This window comes from Diabrotica undecimpunctata, chromosome 5, assembly GCF_040954645.1.
Source record: "Diabrotica undecimpunctata isolate CICGRU chromosome 5, icDiaUnde3, whole genome shotgun sequence".
NCBI classification, from domain to species: Eukaryota; Metazoa; Arthropoda; class Insecta; order Coleoptera; family Chrysomelidae; genus Diabrotica; species Diabrotica undecimpunctata.
Genome location: NC_092807.1, coordinates 17,756,109 through 17,778,908, shown reverse-complemented (window position 1 = coordinate 17,778,908; position 22,800 = coordinate 17,756,109). Strand labels below are relative to the sequence as shown.

Genomic DNA, 22,800 nt, shown 5'->3' with positions numbered 1-22,800 from the left:
GATATGCACTGGATGGATTCATAGACGGATGCTGAAGAGACCTTGGACAGCAAGAAAAACTAATTAGGAAGTACTAAGAAGGGTTAACAGAGATAGAGAATTGCTAAAAATTGTTAAACATCGGAAAATGTCTTATCTGGGAGGGGAAATCGATATAGGATATTATAACTGATCCTTAGAGGAAAAATAGAGGGCGGTAGAGGTGTAGGAAGAAAACAAGTTTCTTGGTTAAAAACATTCGTGAAAGGACTGAGATATCAAATGTAGGACAAAAATTCCATATGGCAGACGATCGAGAAAGCCTTCGCAATGGTGATCGATCGCCAACGTAGGATAACTCTGATGTGGCGCGTGAAGAAGAAGTCACTGCTGGGAAAACTACTGTAGTAATTATATATATATATATATATATATATATATATATATATATATATATATATATATATATATATATATATATATATATATATATACATACATAATCGATTCTCTGCTTCGTTACGGTGTTGAGTACTTATAGCTTTTTATTCTACTGTTATTGAAGAATTGACAATATTCATTACCTAGCTGATATCATTTTGCTATAACAATAACCTTTAAGAATATCGACCACCAGTCGCATGATCTTTACTTTGTCCGCAACGGACCCAAGTTGTGTTGTAATGGTGGATCCATACCACTGGTGAAGGTTCTTCAGCAAGGATGTTCTTCGTCGCCCACGACCACATTTTCCTTCTATTTTCATTTGAATAATTACATGGAGTAGTTCATATTTCCTATTTCTCTTTACCGTATCGGATCATACCGATTCTCTTATGATCATTACCCGAATAGTACCTAAATATCGTGATCTTTTACTCTTTTTACTCCCGTATTTGGCCAACTCATCTCGCTAATACCCAGAATGTCAAATAAGCTGCGAACGTTCCATCTTTCAAATGACTAACCGGAGATTCTTAGCGCCCCTGTCCACTGAAGGGCTGTCGGGGACTAGGGGTTATGGTTTGATTGTTCTTGATCACGCCAAAGATTTTCTTAGGAATGTCCTTATGGACTCTTAATGAGTGTATTCCCGTTGCCTTTAGGAAGGATTTCTCCTTCCAAGGACAAGAAAGTATCCTTAATCTTGTCGACTCCACCACTCTAAGCTTTTGGCTAACAAGAGAGCAATTAAATATATCGGTAATCATCCGTTATACTCTTCTAATCCCGTTTCAAATATTTTTCTTCATCGCCTTTGTCGTCTTTATCTGTAACCCCAAACAGGGGCCCCTTACAGATTTGTGTTATCAGCTGGGCCAGCTGAATCCTGGTTTTTATAGAAGTGTTACTCCTCTATCCCTCTTTTATCCGTGCTTGGGACCGACTGCATTCGGTGTAAATCTACTTACTTCGGTGTAAATCTACTTAATTCATCCCACAACCAATGCAAACGGTGTTGAAATATAGTCTTTGTGAAAATATGTTTTTAATAAGAGAATTTCATTAATAACTACAATTTTAAATAGATTTGAACTCAGTTGGAGTTGACATCAAAATATACAACTAACTTATTAGGCATCTGTAATGTTGGTTGCCTTTAAAGGTTGCTATAAAATAATATTTTAAGGGTTTTCGCACTTTAGTGCTTTAGTGTCCCCTTATTGGAATAATAAATCATTTTAAATACCGGAATCAATTTCGTTCGTCTTGCGCTGTGGAAAAACGTTTGAAATATATCGCGCAGACCGTCCTTCCCCTCTCTACATTCAAGCAACTCACACTTGACAAAAACAGCTGACTAGTTTTGAGTAAACCTGCGACCTGTCAACTAGTGTAATAATAACAAAGTGACAATTTCTTGTGCCCATTGCATAAAACTTTCCTCAAATCTTCATAATGTGTAATCAAATCATGAGAAACTCTTGTAGAAGTGTTGTTATATAGCATCAGAGGTTTTTGCGGAGGAATTTGGCGATCAGATAAAAGGTAAATATACTCTTTCTAATGGAACAAAATTGATGATAAATGGGTGCCATTTTGTCTACAAATTATATAAATAAATAGCAAGATAATGGGAGCTGTCTTTGTTTTATTTATATACATATCCATTCATGAAGATGTGTTGAACAATACTGTGTTTCTTTTTCTTTGTTTGGTTGCTTCTGTTTTTTACAATTATCATACATATTGTGCTACTTTTGACGCAATGTTCTTGAACATTAACTCATATTTTAAGTGTTTAATAAACGATTAATTATTTGATAATCACTACTCTCGCCAAAATTATTTTTAAACTTAAATCTGGACATTACGTCGTACTAGCTAGATTAATTATGCGATGAAGTGGAATAAGTAGGAATGTTTTCTATGATTGTCTACATGTGTTTAGTAAAATTATGCAAGACAGATTGCTAACCAAGGACAAACGTTTTAAGGTAAAGACAAAAAATACTTGAATGTTATAACAACTTAGTTGTCAGTTGATGAAGTCAAAAAATAAACTTTAACATTTAACATACAGGAAGAGAATGGACTTTACGCATTTGATTAGAAAACCATTTTTATTTATTTATTTATTTGTGTAATCTAGATATTACATTATATATTTTTAACTAATTATTTGATCAACCCTTACACATTATTTATTTGATTGAGCGAGTTATAAACTTTAATTATTTATGTTACACTCTTACAAAGTGAACACAATATTTCTATAAACATTTACATTTTGACTCATGCTTTCTTTTGAGTTTTTCGCCACTACTCGTTAAAAGGTTGGAATACAATAGAAATGGGTTTCTACATTTATTGTTATTGGAAAAGACAAGCGCTCATTCGGGTCAAATGATTTAGGCTAGCACATAAAAAGAAAACAGCTGAAAAAATTTTATACAGGTTTTTGAAGGTACCTACTAAAAGGTATGGGCTGATGACAAATCCTTAAAGACCTTGTGACTCAAAAGTGACTTTGCTTTGTTTTTGAACAATTATGAAAAGTATAAAAATCATTTTTGAAATTATACTTCTATACGCATGGTCGGCGTTGGAAATTTGCATGAGAGTGAATCTGTGAAACCATTACATATGTAAGATAATGAGTAAGAGAGAGACAGAAGATATATTTTCTCTCTCTTCCTTTCTCGAGAATAAAAATGTTCCTTTTGTATATATTATTATTTAATATTATATATATTATATATATATATATATATATATATATATATATATATATATATATATATATATATATATATATATATATTATATATATATATATATATATTATATATATATATATATATATATATATATATATATATATATAATATTGTATATTATATAATATTATATATAATATAATATGTATTAATATTATTATTTATGTTTTGTATTATTTAAAATTAAACGTTTTACGTTTATAATTATTTTAGGCTTTTGTATTTCAAAATAATCACTGTTTTACCGAGAACTGTCAATTTTGAAATCCGTTAGTGTCATGTCTAATTGGCAAATCCTTTACGTGTTTGGTTCATACGCTGGTGGTTGTGAGTTCGAATCCCAATTATGAATTTCCTTTTTTATTTTTGAAATATTTAAAAACCTCAAGTTAATCTTATTAAATATATGTAATATATACAAAAAACATAAATTTTAAAATAAAATGAAAATTTACAACATAATCCGAGTTGTTGGTTTTTTTTATTTTTATCTTCGTAAAGTAAGTTTTATGTATATTGGCAGTTTTAAATACTTATGAATATTACATTTTAATTTATTGTATTATTATATTGAATTATGTTGCAGTGTTTTTATTGTATTATAATTTTTATATTAATAACAAAATAAACAATGAATTTTACTGCAGAGTATGTGTAAATTTTTTTTTGCATTCAACTCCTTTTATACATATATAAAAATAAAAATATATATTTTCATTAAAATATTGATACAATCCTTCATTTACTATACTCCTATTACAGGTCAAATGTTTATATACAGCAAACGATTCTCCATATACCTATGTAACTAATTCTTTTTCTCTTTATGCTCTCTCTTACCTACAGCATTACGTATGTAATGATTGTGCAGATTGACTCCTATATAAATTTTTAACGGCGAACGCGTGTATAGAAGTATAACTTCTACCGGCAGTCTCACTGGACTGCCACACCCGTTTTTTTTTGTCTATAAAACTTTTCTTATACATTTTAGAGCAAAATGGTTCAAGTAAAAGTTATAGATCTTAAAAAGTTCTTTAATTTGAGATTTCTAAATCAAATAATTGCAAAAACCCCTCATTTTTTCAGTCATTTATAAATGTTAATAACTTTGTTTTTTGAGTAATGATATGTAACATAACTACTCAGTGGCGGATCTAGAAATTTGTCTTGAGAGGGGAACTTCCAACTTGGGGAGGGAGAACTTTCAATGAAACACCAACTAAAAGACATAATAAAGACAAACTACATAAAGGACATAAATAATAAGTTTTATTTAATTTTGGACCTTCTTGGGAGGGACCTATTCCCCTGTGTATTTCCCACTGTAACTACTTGAAATTATGGCAATTAATGAGTTATTGAAGTGTGCTAAATTTTAGCCAGATCGACCATATATATATAGACCTCATATATATATATATATATATATATATATATATATATATATATATATATATTACAGGATCCAACTTGTAAATACAATACATTTTGGAGACGGCTGTCGCCGTATTCCCGTTCTCCCCCGCCAATCCTCCCCGTCCAAGGCATGCTCCTCCACCAAACCTCTCAATTCCAACGCTCTTCTAATTCCTTCATTCCACGAGCGTCGAGGTCTACCTCTTTTCTTCTTCCAGGGGACTTCCATCTATGAAGTTTTGGGGACAACATTCGTCAGGCATTCTCAATAGGTGTCCAAACAATGTTAAACCTCTTCTTTCTATTCTGTCAATGACCGTTTCTGTAGCATTCATGTTATTTCTTATAGATTCGTTGGTCTTCCTTTCCAACCTTGATGTTCTAGCACTTCTTCTCAAATAATCCATTTCAACTGCCAACAATCTTCTCTCCAGGTCTACATTAATTGTCCATACTTCAGAGCCATAACAAAGAACTGATTCAACCATGGTTTGACCTATTCTTTTTTTGTTCCTTTTGGAAATGTTGCGATCACACCATAAGGAGTTCAGGCATCCTACAATTTTACGTCCCTGATTAATTCGGTGTTTCATTTCGGTTTCTCTTAAGCCGTTCTTATCAATGAGTGCACCTAAATATTTAAATTTTTCCACTTGTTTGATTTCCACGTCCTCGTCTATCAAAACTTCAAACCTTGCATCTGAATTGATAACTAAATATTCTGTTTTCTTCATGCTGACTTGTAACCCCCATTTTACATATTCTCTGTATAGACGCTTTATCATAAATTCTAGATCATAAGAATCTTGAGCTAGGACGACTTGATCATCCGCAAAGTTCAGGGGGAACAGTACGTCATTTCCTATGAGGATTCCCATTCCCTGGCAGTGGTTTTTCCAATTTTGGAGGACTGCTTCAATATATAAATTAAAGAGTAAGGGTGACATAATGCATCCTTGTCTTAGTCCTTTAATTACTTTTATTGGCTCTGATAGTCGATTTCCAATTTTTAGGTAAGTAGTGTTATCACTGTATACTTCTGTGATTATTCCTAAAAGGTATGGACTAATGCGAGTTGTTGTAAAACTTGCCACAATTTAAGTTTTGGAACTGCGTCATACGCCTTTTCTAATTCGATGAAGGCTAGATGTACTTCGGTACCAACCGCTATTCTTTTTTCTATTAATTGTTGGAGTATAAACAAGTTATCAGTGCAAGATCTACCAGGCGTAAATGCACTTTGGTCTTCGCTAATTGGATGTCCTACATCATCTTGTATTTTTCCATTTATTATCTTTTCAAACGATCTCCCGAAAGTAGGTAGGACACTTAATCCTCCGTAGCAGTTAGGATCTTTTCGATTACCCTTTTTAAAGATGAACACTTGGTGAGCGGCTTTCCATTCGGATGGTACTTTAATTTGTTGGCAGCATTGATTCATTAGAAAAGTCATTCGTTCTATTAGGAGTGGACCTCCTGCTAAGTAACTATACAGCTATATTGCCAGGTCCTGGAGATCCCCCGTTTTTCATTTTAATTAACGCAGTACGGACCTTGTTGTTAGTATGTAGTATTAATGTTACTATTTATCTCTTAATACTGTATTCCTCTCCCATATATTCGAATTTGGACTCTTGGAGTAAATTTTTATAGTGATTTTCCCACTTTTCTATAGGAATTAAGTTGCTTAAGGAGTTATGGGTGTTTTTCTTTAGATTAGTGATAGTTCTCCATGCTTCCGTATTAAAAAATTTGAAGTTGAAAATTTGAAATTTGTATTTTCTTTGTTAGGTCACATAGTTATCGACCTATCCTGGTATGTTGCAAGATATCTCTCGGTGTGTAAGCTTTTATTTCTGTGCTGGATGCGTGTACATTTTGGGACAAAGAAAAAATCTGACGCAAGAGAAAACGTAAATAGACGGTTGGACTGACATCTCGCTGAACGACATACCTACTACCTCCATTTACTTGATAAATTCTAATCGTTCTATTTTTGAATTTTTGTATATAGTTAATAGTTCTCGGTGTCCTTCATAGATGAACACAAAACAAAGATCGTAGTTTTTGTTGAATTTTTGAGGATAGTTTACGATGATAAATATTTTTATACATACCAGGTGCTTGGTAATTCATCGTGTCCACAAAGTATTCGAGATATTTTCAGATATAAACTAAGAATGATATTGAGATTGTAATAAATAATTCGTTCGAAAAGTGCATAATAATCATCTTTTCGTCGTTATTCACAATCTAGCTTCCAGCTCTTTCTGTCGTTATAATCCTCTTATTGTAGATTTCTTGCAGTCTTTGCGCTTACAACAGCATCTCTCCATGTCTTTCTGGGTCGTTTTCTTCTCATTCTTTATGTTAATACTAAATTCTAACCTGACATAATTATGAGTTTCATTTTAGGTTATATTCCGAAATGATAGCGACAAGTTACAGTCTGTTTTATTTCTAAGAGTGGCAAACGTCCTCTAGGGGAACCAGATCTACAGACTAACCTCATTTTTTCTAAGGAATATGGAAAAATACTAAACACTTACATAAAAAGTGAATACTTGTCAACTATGCTTCTTCACGAAGAACAATTTACCTATCAACCAGGCAAATCCACCAAGATGACATGCATTAGTCTCGCATCTAGTCAAAGATCTCAAAAAGGCCATCTCGTCAAAAGAACTAGTATTATGTGCGTTCATGGACATAGAGGGGACATGTGATAATACCTCATCATCATTCTGGCTTCACAACCCTAGGTGGTTCCTAGCCTCCTCAAGAATTTCTCTCCAATCATTCCTATCCATCGCCTTTCTCAGCCAAGCACGTATTCCCATGTCGTCATCGATGTTACCAAGGAACCTTGTTTTGAGTCTTCCTCTTCTTCTCTGACCAATGGGTTTATCAAGGATCGTTTTTCTAGCTGAGTCATTTTGTTCCATCCACATTACATACCCTATTCACCTCAGACGTCCTATTTTAAAATGTTTTACGATATCAGGTTCCTGGTATATTCTATAAAGTTCGAAGTTCTATCGTCTTCTCCACAGTCCATTGTCATTCACTGCTCCATAGATTCGCCTTAGTACGTTTCTTTGGAAACATCCTAACATGTTTTTATTATTTTTTGTTAGAGTCCAGGTCTCTGAACCATATGTTAGGACTGGGCGTATTATTCTTTTGTAGAGTTTTATTTTTGTATTTCTAGATATAATTGTGAATTTAAGGAGGAGATTGAGCCTAAAAAAGACTCTGTTGGCCGTGCAAATTCTGCGGTTTATTATTTCGGTAGTATTATTTTCAGTGTTAAGGAGCGCTCCCAGGTATACAAATTCGTTCACTACTTCGATGACGTCGTTTTTTATAACAAGTGGTCATAGGATTTGTTTTTGCGTGCTTATTTTTATATACTTCGTTTTGTTAGTGTTTATTATTAAACATATTTTTGTAGCTGATTCGTTTTCTCGTACAGCGTTTTCCGTTCTTCGAACAATATTCATATCATCAACATAGGTCAGAATTTGTACTGATTTATTATATATGGAACCAGTGGTTGTGATTTGTGATATGCGTGGTACTTTTCCAGAGCCAGATTGAACATTATACAGTAGAGAGGGTCTCCTTCGCGCAGCCCATTATTTGTTTTAAAAAGTTCAGACAGTTCCCCCTGAATTCGTACTCTAGATTCACAGAGTCGTAGGCTGCTTTGTAGTCTATAAATATGTGATGAGTATCAATGCCATATTCCAGTGTTTTTTTCCAAAATTTGTTTCAAAGTTGCAATTTAATGAATTGTCGATTTACCACCTCTGAAACCAGTGGTACGTAATTAATCTGTAGTTAGAGCATTCAAAGATGTCTCCTTTGTAAAGTTGTCCAATATTCCAATCATTGGGGAGGGATTTCTGTGTCCATATTTCTTTTATAAGCTGCTGTAATGCCATTATGGTATCATGGCCACCTTCTTTATATAGTTCAGCTGGGAGATTATCTATTCCGTGATAATACCTCATTAGAGTCTACTCTAAGTTGCTGCAACAAGGCTAGTTATACCATCTTCCAGCGTTAAGTGGTGTCAATCCATGCTGAGTACTAAGAATATAATTGCCTACTTAGGACATCAGTCGGGTCACTGTTTTCCTCTAGGTTGAGTCTTATCACCTCTACTTTGATGATCTTTTAACAAAGCTCAAAAGGGGAAGATTGGTTAAGCAGACGATCTACTTATTGTGGTTAGAGGTAAGCATCACATACATGCTGATCGCATACAAGGTGCTTTAAACCTAGTAAATACCTGGTGTCACTTTATTTCATTCAAAATTAGGAGGAAATTAACAATTCAACTTCCAACCACGAATGAAACAACACTATCAGTCTCAGAAGTTCCGTCTGTGACGTGAATATCCCTAATTACTATGATTTAAAATCGTATAATAATACACTTAGTTTGTTTTATTGATTACAATAAGGCGTTCGATAAGGTCTGACACAACCGTCTTATACAGTTACTTAAAGATAAACACATTGACAAAAAAGACTTAAAAATAATAACTCATCTCTACTTTAACCAAACAGCTAAAGAACTCAGAGTAGGCAAAGAACTTTCGGAGGAAGTAGAGATAAAAAGAGGCGTAAGGCAAGGTTGCATACTCTCCCCCTTATTGTTCAATCTATATTCGGAAGAAATAATTAAAAAATCACTCGAAAATGTAACAATTGGAATAAGAGTCAACGGCAGACCCATCAACAACATCAGATATGCCGATGATACTATTCTAATTGCAGAGAATATACAAGATCTACAGACACTTTTAGATAATGTAGTAAATGCTAGTGAGGAAAGCGGACTAACGCTTAATGCTAATAAAACAAAATTTATGACAATTTCCAAAACACAAGACATTTTAAACATAAGAGGGGTTCCAATAGAAAAAGTAAAAAAATACAGATATCTTGGTACAATTATTAATGAAAATAACGAGTATACAGAATAAAAATGAGAATTGGACAAGCTAGAGCAACATTTAATAAGATGATAAGAGTGTTATGCAGTAGAGATCTTAGTTTGCAACTCATAATAAGAATATTACGTTCATATGTGTTTTCGGTGCTGCTTTATGGGGTGGAGGCCTGGACCTTAAAGAAAGAGGTGAGCGATCGACTTGAAGCATTCGAGATGTGGACCTACCGAAGAATATTAAAAATAAGTTGGGTAGATCGAATAACAAATGTTGAGGTCCTTAGAAAAATGACAAAGGAATGGAAATCATGAATACGAATAAGATAAGAAAGTTACAATATCTCGGCCACGTTATGAGAGGGGATAAATATGTGTTGCTACAAACCATAATGCAGGGAAAACGAAGTATTGGAAGAAGACGCATCTCCTAGCTCAACAATCTGAGAAAGTGGTATAATTGCAGTTTCGTCAACTTGTTCAGAGCTGCAATCTCAAAAGTGAAAATAGCTGTGATGATTACCAACCTCCTTAGAGGAGACGGTACCTAAAGAAGAATAATACACTTATACACCCAATTTAAGGGCAACGTCAAAATTATCTCAATTTATATCGTTGGATAAAAATCACTGATGGCACCAATTGTGAATTCGTAAAAAAATGGTTAGAAATATTGAAAACAGCTCGATTGGATGATAAAGATGTACGAATAATTACAAATCTATACTGGCATTAAATGCTAAGAATAAGAATTGAACAAGAATGATCAGATGAAAGATGAAACTCACCTCTAGTCTTCAAGTTTGTATTCAGAGGAAATATTTTAAGAAGGCTTTTGCAGTGCTGAGTAGCGCAACCGTAAACAACAATAGATATGCCGCTGATACCTTGGGACTGGCTGGAATACTCCGGTCACAGTATTCATTTCATCATATACGCAAAGATCCAAGGTAAACGTGGTCCTGGTAGAAAAAGCTTGGTAATCGTACGGAAAATCGATCGATAACGGTCATGAAAGTAGAAGAAGACATTTTTATTCGAATATATTTGAAAATTAAACATTTTATACATTTCAAAATGTTATTTTTTCTTTAATTTATTGCATAAATATTACTACTATATTTGATTTTTAATTTGTGTACAGGTATTATACGGAAGAGAAAGAAGTATATAATTACGTCTCTAGAGAAACGTTCGCTATCCGTGGCACTATTTTGTCGTAGATGTGAACACTGGTATAGAAATGTAATCATAATGAAAGTAAATTAGAAGTTCATCGACCCATCTACTAAAATGCACTCTATCAGATCTAATCTCGACTGAAAAATTAATATTAATCAGCTGAAAGTCGTTTTGGGGCCTATGGCCTCCGTGTTCTATGGGCGATAACAGTGTATGGGACAATTTGAATAATTTTAACCGATATTTGATGGAAAGTTGTTTGTTTGTGGCATCTTTACTTGTGTTTTGTACTTTACAATTTTGAAATATTCAGTAACGGAAAATTCAACTTTTATTTAACGCTTTTAGTTACGCTCTACAAGAAATACATAATACAAATATAAATCTGAAACTTGTCAGTCTTTTTATTATTTTTTGAAAGATTTTTAAATTATAGAATTTGGCTGTATCCCTTTTAGTCCATTTAGCCCAGTCTGGGTATTCAAAAATCATCGATTTCACGGTAAAATGTTTCGCAGATATCTGAAGCTTTTAAGACATAGGTGGGGGTTACTAGATGACGAATAGATAAAAAGATACTCCTATTTTTACCTTGCGTTTTTTTTTAAACAATAATTTATGGTCAGAATTTGATTTTTTATCTATAAGTTTTTTCCCTTATAATTTAAATAAACAATATTTATACCATTTTTCTATATCAAGAATATCTTTATTTTCCCGATTTTCAATTAAAATTGATAAATAATTTACGGAGACATTTGCAAAAAAGCAGTTTTTTTGCACTAATTTATAAATTTAATTAAGTTTTTTATTAACAAAATAAAATGTTATTAATACATTTCAACATTGAGGAATTACCGTCCTTTAAATTTGTGCGAAATTTCCCCCCGATCGGTCAAATATCGGTCAAATAGTTTAAAAGTTATTCAATTTGTTTATCCCTGGGACTAATTATTTAAACCATTGATCTTGCCCTATGAATGATGCTAGACACATTTAACAAATTTCATAGGATTCTTTAAGACTTATACTATTAGGAAGTTAAATGAATATTGAGTTTTCATCGAAATTATTTACAAAATAAACGTTTGAAAAAGGGGTATGTTTTTTACTTATAAACAATTGTAATAACTTCTATATTTTTTAAGCTACAGAATTGTACGTACAACCATTAGATAGCTGGTAAAAAAACTCACATTTCACAAAAAAATAAAGCTTCTATGAACAATAGGAACGAAGTTAGCGACAATTTTTTTGTTAATTATATCTCCATTGTTTATAAACATTAAGAAGTAGAATTTGCAAAAATTTTGAATGAAAATCTAACCTTTATATTGAATTTTATAGCTATAAAATTCATCCAATTTTTCGAAACTTAAAACCTTTCGAAACGAAGTTACTTTCGAAAGATCGACATAGGAAAGTGGAGGGGAAACTGTTTTAGCTCCTCGCTGCAAAATTTAATATTATGGTTACGGATTTATCATTTAAAAGCTTCAACAGTTCTGTAGGAATTTCATCAGGTCCATTTGCTTTTCCATTTTTAGCGTTTCTTATTGCGTATTCTACTTCTTCTTTCAATATGTCTGGCCCAGTTGAATTGATTATCTGAGTTAAGTTGTTTCTATCGTCTTCAAATAATTCATTCAGGTATTCTGTCCATCTTTGTATTTTATTCTCTAGATCTACAATAAGATTTCCATCTTTGTCTTTAAGTTTACCTATTTGGCATTTATTTATGCTTCCTGTTATCTCTTTTACTTTTTTGTGCATATTGAACGCATCGTACTTTTTCTCATAGGTTTCCATTTCTTCACATTGTTCTTTAATCCACTCCTCTTTGGCTTCTTTTATTCTCTTTTTTATGTGTTCATTTATTTCTTTGTATTTGTCTGGGTAATTCTTCATCTTTCTTCTTTGTTCCATCAAGTCTAGTATATCTTGTGTCATCCACCCCTTATTCTTTGTTGTTGTTTTTGTAAGATGTTTCTTTCCTGCAGTTTGTATAGCTGTATTTATGTACTTTAATTTTTGGTTAACGTTGTTTGTATCGTTAATTTGCTGCTGCACTGAACGGAGGTTTTCATTTATTTCTTCTCCTGTTTCTTGTCGTATATTTTTGTTTCTAAGTTTATTTAAATCTAGTGCCTTTCTGTGTGGTCTTCTAATCTTTTTTGGTCTCGCCTCTATCACAGTAACTACCGGGTTATGATCTGAGCCTATATCAGCTCCTGGGTACGTCTTAGTATATTTAACAGCATTATGATACCTCCTTGCTATCATAATGCAGTCTATTTGATTTCTCACTATTTTTTCTTTGGTATGTTGTGGAGATGTCCATGTATATAACCGTCGAGGAGGTAATTTGAAAAAGGTATTTGTTATTACGAAGTCTTCACTTTGGCAAAATTGAATCAATCGATCTCCTCTGTCATTTCTGTTTCCAAGCCCATATTTTCCTACTTGTTCTCCTACCTTACCTTGACACACCTTGGCATTAAAATCGCCCATTAATATGTTCATGTATGGAAAGACTGACTTAATAAGTGAAGACAAACAACCTGCAACAAAAAGGTTCAGACCTGACAGTGAAGTCGAATAAATGAACCAAATTTTAACTTTTAAACCAATGTATGTAAAGAAAATAAAAAAAGTAAAGTTCAATAAACATTGTAAAATTTATAAGGCAAGTGATGAAAAAATCGACTTATTTTATCAAAGCAGTAAGGCGATTAGATTAATATTGTATATCATATTTGTAAGAAAAATAGAATAAAAATCAATATTGTTAATTATAAAAATACAAACAATTATAATTAATATAAGGAATATAATAATATAATGTGTAAAAAATTACCTGAAATTTAATTTATAAAATATATAAGTATTATTACATCATTGATATAAAATGAAAAAACATATGTTGATTTTCCGGGATTTTCCGAGATTTATGGGGGGTGAAAATTATGTCATCATTATTAATACTGCGACAGACTATTCGAGCAAATTAAAAAAAGTAAGTATTTATGGTGAATTTCAAATGGACTCAATTTTTCCGAGTTTTCCCATATTTTCCGGCCAGTGAAAACTATGTAGTTATTCATATTTCGACGAGCTACCCCGGAATAAAAAAAAGAGGCTTGCAGCTGCAAAGGAAGCCGAGATAATGTAAATTTTTCCTACGTTTTGCAATCTGAAGTTCCGATGCCGAAAAAAAAACGGAGCTGAAACAGATATCCTCTCCACTTTCCTATGTCGATCTTTCCAAAGTACCGTCGTTTCGAAAAATTAGATAAATTTTATAGCTATAAGTTTCAATATAAAGTTTATATTTTCATTCAAAATTTGTGCAAATTTTACTTCTTAATGTTAATAAACAATGGAGATATGATTTTTTAAAAAATAGTCACTAACTTCGTTTATATTGGTCATAGAAGGTTTTTTATTTTTTAATGTGAGCTTTTTTACCAGCTATCCAATGGTTGTACGTACAAGTCTGTAGCTTGAAAAATTATTACAATTGTTTATAAGTAAAAAACATACCCCTTTTTCAAACGTTTATTTTGTAAATAATTTCGATGAAAACTCAATATGCATTTAACTTCTGAGATAGTCTAAGTCTTAAAGAATCCTATGAAATTTGCTGAATGTGTCTAGCATCATGCATAGGGCAAGCTCAATAGTTTAAATAATTAGCCTCAGGGATAAACAAATTAAATAACTTATAAAATATTTGACTGATCGGGGGGAAATTTCGCACAAATCTAAAAGATGGTAATTCCTTGATGTTTAAATGTATTAATATCATTTTATTTTGTTAATAAAAAAATTAATAAAATTTATAAATTAGTGCAAAAAAAACTGCTTTTTTGCAAATATCTCTGTAAATTATTTATCAATTTTAATTAAAAAAACGGGAAAATAAAGATATTCTTGACATTAAAAAATGACATAAATATTGTTTATTTAAAATATAAGGGAAAAAATTTATAGACAAAAAATCAAATTTTGACCATAAATTATTGCTTAAAAAAACGCAAGGTAAAACTAGGAGTATCTTTTCATCTATTCATCATCTAGTATCCCCCACCTATGTCTTAAAAGCTTCAAATATCTGCGAAACATTTTTCCACCTTTTTTTTTAACCAGACTGGGCTAATTGAAATGTTACATTTTTTCTGCCTTATCGTGCATTTCTCTTGATTTTATTTTTTTAATACTCTCTTTTAATTTTATATACTCTTTATAAAATGCAGGAATTCAAAGTAATATCAAAATTTTATGAATTAACATATGTAATCAATTGTTTGTTGTTTGTTTGTTTATTTTATTATTTGTCCGTCATAATAAATATAATATAATGTCAGACCAATCAAATCCACTGCTCAAAATGTTCAAATCTTACTAAGAGTCGTATCAGGAACCAACTGTACGAATGCGGCGAAAAGTAAAAAATATAGTATGGGCATTTTTTTAGTACATTTTACAATGGACATTTTTTATAGTACATTTTACAATGAAACAGGAATTAAAAAATTCATTTTTAAATTGTAAACCGTTGTCTAAATACATTTTCTCTTTATGATTATCGGTATTGTACCATTCATATTTCATTCAAATTTTGTATCAAGTAAGGTAAATCTGAGTTTAATATCAGCAAGTTTTCCGTTAGTTACCGGAATGTCTTTGTCTCTGAAATACCATCAGACAACATGGGTCTTCCACCCCTTCTCGGTGGTTCAACTCGCGTTTTGTTTTGGCCACACGGAGTGTTCAGTAAAGGCCGGTCGACGACTGGGAATGGAGCAGACTAGACGTTCCTTCAGGTCAAAAGACTTTACACGTGGGGGAGAGCGGAACAAGTTCATCGGACCGAGAGCAAGCTTTATGTATTTAAAATTGAAAAAAAAAGCAAATGAACCGTGAGTGTTTATAAACATCGGCAGGGGCACTATTAGTGTATGTCAATAAACACGATGTTAACTTATTTAACGTGTATGCCTCATTGTCTTTTCATTTCTAACCAAAATTAACACGTAGGTTTGTTATCGTTCAAGGATATACACTAAGAAAAATAAAAAGTGTTCAGAACACAGAATGAATGAATAAAATATAGAATAAGCACAAATGAACATTATCTTTTTGTTCTTCTTTTAATTTTATTTAGTCATGTTGACGATATTCTGTTGGAAAGTTCATGAACCATTACATTCAAAGTCCGCCTGTGTTCCTTCCGATTTGTGATTTGTTTCTGATGATTTTAACTATACCCGGTTCACAATTTGTTGATAGCTCACTACAAGTTTAACCCTAATTAGAAAACTGAAATACAGAGAGGATAGGTAAAACGATATAATAGTAAAAACCAACCTAAAACTGACGGTTTAAGACGTTTTCGACTAACTCACCTTATATCTGAAGGAATATAATACCTTATAATCCTATTACGGGGATATTTTAAATGGTTAGATATGAACGACCAGTGTCGTAGAGTATATGATTGAAACATTTATTTGAACTAAATAAATATATTTTTTAAATTGTACTTATGTAAATTGTATTTTTTAATAAAACTTATTTATTTTATTCAAAAATAAAAAGTTTCTTGCCATTTGTAAAAGATACATTTATTTAATTAAGGAAAAAGGCGCCAAATGTCGCCTGGCAAAATTTCCAATGTGTTTTAAATGTATCCATTATTTTCGAATCCGGAGAAAACTAATAAATATTTTTGAAAAATTTAAACGCAGAATAAAAGATTACATTATTACTCAGGGCAGAAAGTCCCTGAAAACTTCTACAATGTTTATTTTAATATGTTATGTAACAGGGGTGAAAATAAAAGAGAAAATATAGTATAATTTTTAATTGAAAATATTGCATGCAAAAGAAACTTTTTATTTATTCTAAAAAATATTTCATTCTGCTTTTAAATTTTTCAAAAATGCTTTTTAGTTTTCTCAGGATTTGAAAAAAAATGGATACATTTAAAACACATTGAACATTTTGACAGGCGACATTTTGCGCCTTTCCCCTTTAATACCTTACGATTACAACTACTATTACTTACCTCTTGAGTCTAGAGTCGTCTTGAGGGTTAATAATTAGGTTAATAATCTCTACTATCGCATCAATTATGTTATCAAGATCCCACATTTTTTGTTCTTCTTCTATTACATGTCTTACTGCATCTTTCCAGTTTTGTTTTGTAATATGTTATAAAGACTCGTATAACAATTCACGTACAACTTGTATTTTATATGACGTATTTTTTCTAGCCATATAACTTTTCATTTGTGCCCAAATGAGTTCAATTGGATTTATTTCGCAGTGGTAGGGTGAAAGTCTAAAGACTGTGATGTTTCGCCTTTCCGCCATTTTGTCAACTACGTATTTCTTGAACTTAGATTTGTGTTGCCGGGCAATTTTTAAAAGTTCTGCTTTTACCATTCCATCTTCGTAAGGCAGATGCTTATTCCGCAGCCAGTCAAGAATATCCTGTTTCTTCCACGCATTCGTTGGAAGTCTTTCTACTAGTCGTGAATGATAAGGTGGATTATCTAATACTATAATTGAAATTTGTGGTATGTGTTCAATCATCTGCTCAAAATACTCTTCGAAAACATCAGCTGTCATCTCCTCGTGATAGTCTTTTGTGCTTTTGGAATGAAATTCCAACAACCTTCCATAAAGGCTTGCCTGGAGCTTAATATATTTTTATCTGACCAAATTTTTTTATAGTATGACCTCAGTTTACCCACGTTTCATCCTGGTAGAAGATGGGCCTTTCTTCAGCCCGGAATTTTCGTATGAATCTTAGATAATTTCTTCTCCAACATCATCTTCTCCTCCCGGTCAATCAAAAGTGATTTTCGGTCTGATTTCTCCCACCGGAAATTTAATTCTTTTAAAACCTGCCACAATTTAGTTCGTCCGATATGAGGCAAATCCGGGTCGTCTCTAACTTCTTGTAAAATTTTGTTTAGGTTTGGTATTTCTTTTTTGAAAAAAAATTTACCATTTTCCTGCTTTATTTCTAGGTCGGAATATTTTGACACCTTTTCTAATGTTTTTATAACATTTCTTAATTATTTTCTTGTTTTCTTTAGAATAGTAAGATCATCAGCGAAGGCTAGACATTGATGTTCATTGTTGAAGATGGATCCGGTGGTTTTAATATGCCTATTTCTGATTATTGTTTCCAATACCAAATTAAAAAGCACCATGGGTAAAGGATCTCCTTGTCTAAAACCGCTGTTCACTTCAAATTCGTCTGATGAGAATCATCTCCATATTATACGATTTCATGACTATTCAGAGTTAATCTTACTAACTTAACCAGTTTTGCAGGTACGCCCAAGGAGCTCAGTGCTTCATACATTTTATTCCTTCTTATCCTATCATAAGCTTGTTTAAAATCCATGAACAACGCATAAAGGTTTACCTTATCTGCATAGTAGGTAGTCCGGATTTCTTTTAGTGTAAAAATCTGATCTTTCACTGATCGATTAACTCTAAAACCGGCTTGACACTCACCTAGTTTATCTTCAGCAAGTCTGTTGAGTCTCTCTCTTAACATCCCGGCTACTACTTTGTAACAAGTATCCAACCTTTGTAATTTTTACATGCCAATCTATCCCCCTTTTTCAATCTTTGGGCATATTTTTCTCTTCCCATATCCTCTTGATAAGACTATACATTATTTTTTGCAGTTTTTTTCCCCCATTCTTTAGCATTTCCGCAGCTATTTCGTTTTCTTCCGCGCTTTTGTTATTTTTGAACCCGTTGATTATACCTTTAATCTCTCCTTCACTAGGCAGTTCTATTATTATGCCATCATCCTCTATAAGGAAATTTTCATTCTTATCTGTATTTTTCCCATTCAGTAGCTCACTAAAATGTCTCTCGCATATACTCATCACTGATTCTTTTTCACTCGTGAGTTTTCACTTTTCAGTTTTTGTAGGTTCTTAATAAAACGACCGTATTTCTTTTTTATGAAACCTGGTGAACCGTCCTTCCTTTAGGAGACATCCAGGTTCCCTTATGCATTTCTGTTCGTTCTAACTGGGTGCTCCTCGTCACCATATTTTTTTCCATTGTAAAACTGATTAGTCTTTGCCCGTTATTATTTGTCACTTCTGCTTGCTATGTATTTCAACTATTCATCAGTTAGGGTAGAATAGGTCTTTTCTTTAATCTTTTTTTCCTCGGATGGGGCGTGTATTTTTCTTTTTTCTCCCTTCATTATTATTATGCACATTCTGTCTGAGATAGGGCTGAAGAACGTAATTTTCTCTTTAAAATTTTTTGCAACTGCGAAACCTCTTACCAGCATCCTTTCTTTCCCGCCACTCATTAAATAGCGGCAGTTCCTCAACTTCCATTATTTCATTTCCCATTTTTTTAATTTCTTGTAGTTTTAACATCTATTCTGTATTTTTTATCTCATTGCTTAGCTCTCTAAATGCTCCCTCATAAAAGGATCCCCTAATGTTCCAGGCCGCTAGTATCATCTCGTTTGTGCATTTTCTCATTTTAAACTCCCCTCTCTTTTTTCCCAATTTCAATTATTTTTTTATTTATACTTTTCAGCTCACTATAACCAGTAATCATTAAACCTTGCTGCTTGATTGGGTCGTTTCCTTTACATCAGTCCTATCGGCCCTAATCAGGTTTTTCCTTGTTCTAATTTATATATATATATATATATATATATATATATATATATATATATATATATATATATATATTACAGGATCCAACTTGTAAATACAATACATTTTGGAGACGGCTATCGCCGTATTCCTGTTCTCCTCCCCCAATCCTCCCGGTCTAAATCATGCTCCTCCTCCAAACCTCTCGATTCCATCGCTCTTCCAAACTTTAGACTGAAATTTTTAGATGATATTCAGCGACGTTGGCTTTGTATAGACGAATTTTGTTTTGGATCTTGAGTTTTGATTTACGTACAAGGAACCAATACATTTGCCGGAATTTTAAGTAGAACTGTCTTCTTTTGGTCTGGATATGTTTTTTCTAAGTGAGATGTTGGTCAAGATGGAGGTCAAGGTATCTAGCGTCTGTTACCGTTGGTATTCTTTCCAACAATGTAGCAATCACTGAGTATATACAAATGATGTTGTGGGTCTTGTGAGGCTTGTATAGAATCTTCGTTTACAGTTAGTATTGCTACGTCGTCAGCAAAGGAAGCGATTGTGGTATTATTAGTCTTTGGTAAATCGGCTGTGTAGAGTGAGAAAAACAGCGGCCCGAGAACATTACCCTACGGGACTCCGGAGTTGATGAGATAGAGGTTGGATTGTTGGTCGTTGAATTTTGCAGAGAAATATCTATTTGATGTGTAGGGTTTGAGTAAGATGAAATAGTTACTGGATAGTGCTATTTTTACTTTGTAAAGCAGATCTCTGTGCCAAACTTTATCAAACGCTTGTGAGATATCTAGGAATAAAGCGCTGCAGTAGTTCTTTTCTTAAAGACTTTTTGAAATTTCATTTATAATTCGATGGACTTGTTGGAGAGTGGAGTGAAAATCAGTTTGATTTTCCCGAAAACCAAACTGATCTTTGGTAGTAGGGTTAGAAATTCATGATCTGGGATCATTCATGATCAAGGATCATAATGATTTCAGCGAATTTCTATATATTCGGAAAGTATGATTTTAGCATGCGGTTAAATCAAAAATCAAAATGAAATAAATCATTTTTTCCTCATTTCTGAAAGCCAGTTGTTATACACCGGTCCAATTGTAGTCTACTGGCTTATTGATAGAAAGCTTATTGTCATCATCATCATCATCAATAGCACTACAGCCTTTTATGAGCCAAATCCTTCTTTAAAACATTTCCTCATTCCGTCCTCTCCTAGCAACTCTTGCCCATCCTTTCTCTTTGATGGATTTTAAGTCGTCTTCCAAGTTGAGTAACCTAAGTATCTAAGTTTCGGTCTACCTCTAGTACATCATCCTACTGGTCCTCTTCGGTCAAATATTATTTCACCGTCGCATATTCCTCTTATCTGAGGGGTGCAATTTCATAACGTCAGCTTCCCCTATGCTTCTATATAGCTCAAAGTTGTAGCGTCTACTCCACAAAGCTCGCTCTTTTAGTTCTCCGTATAGAATCTTCGCTTGAAATGCTTTAGTAGCTCTTGTTTATTCTGTGTGAGTGACCACGTTTCGTCTCCGTATGTTAAAACTGGTCTTATTAGCGTTCTATATACGGTCAGTTTAATTTTTCTTGGAAGTTTTGAGACCATTTGTCTTCCCAGGTCATAGTAACACTTATTGGCAAGAACTATTCTCCTTTGATTTCTTCACTAATGTTGTTGTCCTTAGTCAGTAACGAACCTAGGTATATGAAGATGTCCACACCTTCTAACTCCATATCGTCAATTATTAGTCTTGGAATAGTTTGTCTACTCTATGCGCAGATGGGCAAAATTTCGAAAGTCATTCCTAGTCTTGACGAGTAATAGCCTTCGTATTAAAAGTCTACCATCTACTGTTTGTCAGCCCTTCTGAGTGGATCTTTCTTCTGTGATCTGAAAGAGAGGGACTAGTTCTACTTACCTTCCTCTGCTAATCTGCCTCTTTTGAGGTACATCCTTGTTCTGTTTGTTTACCTTCTGCTCATTTATCTTCTCCAATAATTTGATATTCATGGGAGTCACCACTGACAATTCACGTACATTTGCAATATACACAAAAAAGGTGACAGGCAGAAAATACTCAAATTATAAAAGATTAAGTGTAACCAACCGTCTCCCAAGGTTATTCAGCGAATAGGTCAGGTCGCGGATGTTGACGAGCAAAATGGTTTTCGTGTGAGATTATTCTGATGAGCTATTTTTCTTAAACCAACTAAATTAATTGATCTGAAACAGCCTATTATAGTATCGCTCTCAGCAATGACGCATTTGCAATGGTGGAAAATTGTGTAGGTGACATATAGTCAAGCCGTTAAGAGTGTGGATACAAACTGTAAAATACATAGTTAAAAGAATTTTTAATTAATAAAATTCTGCGACAAGTTCGGGCAATAACTTCAACTCTCCCGAAAATATATGTAAATTTTACATTACGAGGCAGGGAAAATAAAAACTTTTTACTTTATTTACCGATAACAGGGTTAATTTACTGAACATTAGGATTATATGCATATGAGCAGATAATAAGATGAAGAATATGAGGTACAGAAAGCTAAATCGACTAACAGGAACAGGTAACAACAAACTAAAAGAACCGTAACTTTTACTCTACTGTGAGTAAACAAACTAAAATATTCAAATAATTAAACCACAGCCCATTGGGCAGTACAGTGATAAAAGCGGTTTATTTATGAATGCCAACTTTATGATTATGTTTCTCCCTTTTCCTTTTGAAGGGGTTACACTGTCTGATGTCTAGACCACCTACTAGCGACGCGCAGGCAATGAATATTGAACCTGAGCATTCAGTGAAATTCGCTGCTTGTATTAAAAAACTAAAATATGCCTTTGGTCGTAGGATAGTTAATATAAAATTCAAACATTGTTTTAATCTGCTTACTGAAAATGTTTGGCAGATATGTATGATTTTATTATTAATTTATTTACAATGTAATTTGATTACAATTTGGTTGATAGCAAAGACTATCTACAAACTAACTTTTGTAAATCTTGGAAAAGAGGGGTTGTTATTTGAGCAAACCCGCGCGGGAAAGTATTATCGTGTTATTTATATAATAGTAAAGAAACAAGTTTATTGTATATTCCTGAAAATGTTTATTACTACTTATTCTCTGTTCACAAATTGTTGAGAGCACGAAATATGCCTGAAACTCATAAAACGGTCGTAAATCATAGGCGTTCCAAAGGTGTTTATTCATTAAATAATAATATAATGTTTTAATACTGTTATATATAATATTGATAATATTTTAATACTAATATATTTAGCAAAAAAACAATTAAAACTTTCACGACTAATGTTGGTTATTATATTATATTAATAAAAATAAGAATTTAACCTTTAACAAT

At 32.7% G+C, this 22,800-nt stretch overlaps 1 protein-coding gene across 1 annotated transcript in view; it reads left to right on the top strand.

Moving 5' to 3' along the window:
- The first annotated feature begins 1,771 nt into the window (after positions 1-1,771).
- atos (atos homolog atossa) overlaps positions 1,772-22,800 on the top strand; it is a 148,488-nt gene continuing 127,459 nt past the window's right edge. Inside the window, exon 1 of the mRNA XM_072531597.1 lies at positions 1,772-1,968. The gene's annotated coding sequence lies outside the window, so the exon portion shown is untranslated. The remainder of the gene's footprint in view (positions 1,969-22,800) is intronic.